Source organism: Equus quagga, unplaced genomic scaffold (genome assembly GCF_021613505.1).
Source record: "Equus quagga isolate Etosha38 unplaced genomic scaffold, UCLA_HA_Equagga_1.0 153_RagTag, whole genome shotgun sequence".
Classification (NCBI taxonomy): domain Eukaryota; kingdom Metazoa; phylum Chordata; class Mammalia; order Perissodactyla; family Equidae; genus Equus; species Equus quagga.
In genome coordinates, this window is record NW_025796915.1 from 3,103,369 (window position 1) to 3,106,403 (window position 3,035).

Sequence of the window (3,035 nt, forward strand, 5' to 3'; positions counted from 1 at the left end):
ACCAGGGAAGGCCGTCTGGAGGTGGCGGCTGGATCTAAGCAGAGATCCGAAGGATGGGACATCTGGGCAGGTGGCCAGGGAGACTGGGGGAAGAGAGGATGGCTCAATTCCCAAACATGAAGGAAGCCGACCTAAGCAGCACCCAGAGCCTATCTATTCCCTCTCGCCTGTGGCAGCCCTTTGGAGGTTTACTGCCAGAGACCCCTTCTCCTGAGTCTCCTCTCCTCCAGCCTGCCCTGACTAGCCTAACCCTTCTTCACAGGACATATTCGCCAGTCCCATCCCCTCCTCCATCCTGACTGCCCTCCTGTGGACACGCCCAGTGAATTGGGGTTCTAGACATAGTTTGATCCACAGAAGCGACAAAAGAAATGTCACCTCTCATTTTCCTAAACGCTGCACTTCTATTAATGAGACACAAGATCAATTAAATATTAAGTAGTCACACCCCGTCCTCTCAAACTGAGTTCACTGTTTCCTAATACTCCTAGTTCAAGCACATGTCCCCATCCTGGACATGGGCAGATGGTTCCATGGACCCATGACAAGAAACTCGATTTTCTCAGGCTCAGCCCATTTTTTATCTTAGCTATCCTTTAGCATCACAGCTTCCACGAAAGTGACTGGTGGGACGGGATTATTCCAGTTATAGGAAGTACCTAGAGAAGTCAAACTCACAGAGACAGAAAGTAGGATGGTGGTTGCCAGGGGCTGGGAGGGTGGGGAACAGGCAGTTATTGTTTAATGAGTACAGAATTTCAGTTTTTCAAGATGAAAAGAGTTCTAGATATGGATGGTGGTGATGGTTGCACAACAACGTGAATGTACTTAATGCAACTAAAATACACACTTAAAAGTGGTTAAGATGGTAAATTGTACATGTATTTTACCATAATTTTTTAAAAAGTAATTTGTGGGCCCTCTGGATTCACCTCCCCAGGAGAGCATCTCCCCCTCCCCAGGAGAGCATCTCCCCCTCCCCAGGTGGCTGAATTCCCACCCTCACAGCTGCTGGAGGACACGCTAAGAGAACCAGGAGAACAAGTGAAACCATCAGTACCCAGAACACATCACTGTCCCTGGAATTCAAGGTCCCTGTGGGCCAGACTCAAACCACCATCCAGCCCCATCTCCCTGGACCCCTCGCCTCTAGTTTAAGATCTATACTCCCTTGTCACCTAAACTTTTGACAATGTCACCTATACTCACTAGCTCCTATTCCTCACCAACCACTCAGCCCTCAGTGTCCCACAATTTGGCTCCTGCCATCTTCCTTCCCTTCCCCTCAAGAAACCCGTGACTTCCACATCACCAGTGGCCTCCTGAGTACTGAGGCCAATGGGCACTTTCCATTCCTCCTCTCACAGCCGTTCTCTGCAGCCTCTGACACTGCTGAGCTTGTGCTTCCTCCACACCCTCACCTCCTGGGCCTGCATGACACTCCACTCTCTCGGTTCTTCTCCTGCCTGCCTGACGGCTCCTGCCCCATCTCACTGAGGGACTCTTTTCCAAGGTTCCAGCCTAGATCTACTGCTTTCATGAGTAGCCCACACAGTCTTCCTGCTTAACCTCATCCCTTCTAGTGATGATAAGAAAAAAACAATCCTCTCAAGCCCAGGCACAGACCACATACTCACCTGTCTTCAGGATATCTCCAACTGTACCGCTTGTCCCAAATTGGACTCCTCATCTTCACCCACACCTGCTCTTCCCCTCTGATTTGTAACTAATCTGGTGGCACAACCATCTACCCCATTTCCGAAGCTACAAACCAGAGGCATCCTGGACTCCTGCTCCCCGTCCCTCTCCAAGTTCAGGTCTCTAAGCCAGGCCGTGTTCTCCCAGGTACTTCTCAAACACCCCTCTCTCCATCCCTGCTGCTGTGCAGGCCCCTCCTCTCTCAGCCGGACTCTTCTAACAGCCTGCTAAAGGTCTCCTCCTGGCGGCCTGGCCCTGAGATCCACCATCCACAGGCCCCAGGGGCTCTCCTGAGAAGGCTCCTCCTCGACAGCATCACCATTCCTCTTTGCCCCAGGATCAATCCAAGCTGCTAACCAGGTCCCTGAGTCTCTTCAGGATCCGGTCTTCCTCTAGGCCACCTTCCAGGGAGCTGTCAGAACGTGTCTCTAAAAGGCCGCAGTTGCGCAAACTCCCGGGCCCCTCACTTCTGCTTCTGAGCCTCTGCTCTCAGCCTCCTCCCGGCCTGGAATGCTCGCCCCTCCCCCACACTGACACTCACCTGGGTAACTCCCCTGCTGCTTCGACATTCAGCTCAGGGGTCGCCTCCAGGAGAGCCTGCTAGTCTCTGGCCTGAGTTGCTCCCGCCCTCCCGACTCTCTTACCATTGCTTCCAGAACTTGCCTTTGTCCTGCATTTACCACCCCTCTAGCTGTGAGCGTCCTGAAATGCTGCTTTTCCTTCTTGTGACCCTAGAGTCTAGCATGGGGTCTGGTACATAGAAGGTGCTGAATAAATGTTGAGTAAATGGATGAATAACTAAACGAAATGACCTGTGTCTAAGGCACACCTGCCATCTGAGGAGGCTCCAGCTCCCAGCCCCACCCAGCCCAGAGCTTGGCACACAGTAGGTGCTCAGTAAAGGTTGTGATTCTGATTTAATATGATTTAAGGCAATGTCTGGGGTAGTTTGAGGTATGCTGGGGGGAGGGGGAGGACCTGGATGCGGAGAACAGCCCAAAGGGAAGCTTGGGGCGCACCGCAGTGGGGGAAGGGGCAATGGGCGTGTCTGCAAAGCTGGGAAGGAACTGAGCCAGTCCCCAGGCTGCTGCCCCTCCGCGCCCCGAGGTCAGCCGGAGTCCGGCCGCGCGAGGCCGCCTCCCGCCCCGCCAGCGCAGGGCTCTCCCCTGCCACCCGGGCGGCGAGACTCCCGGCTCGCGCGCTCGGCGCCCGGCGCTGGGAGGCGTGTGTGTCGCTTTAAAAGCTCCCTCCCGGCGCGCGGGGCCGGCCCTTCGCTGACAGCGCGGAGAGCGGAGCCCAGCGAGCCGGCGGCCTCGGAGGGAGCCAGCGCCCGCCCG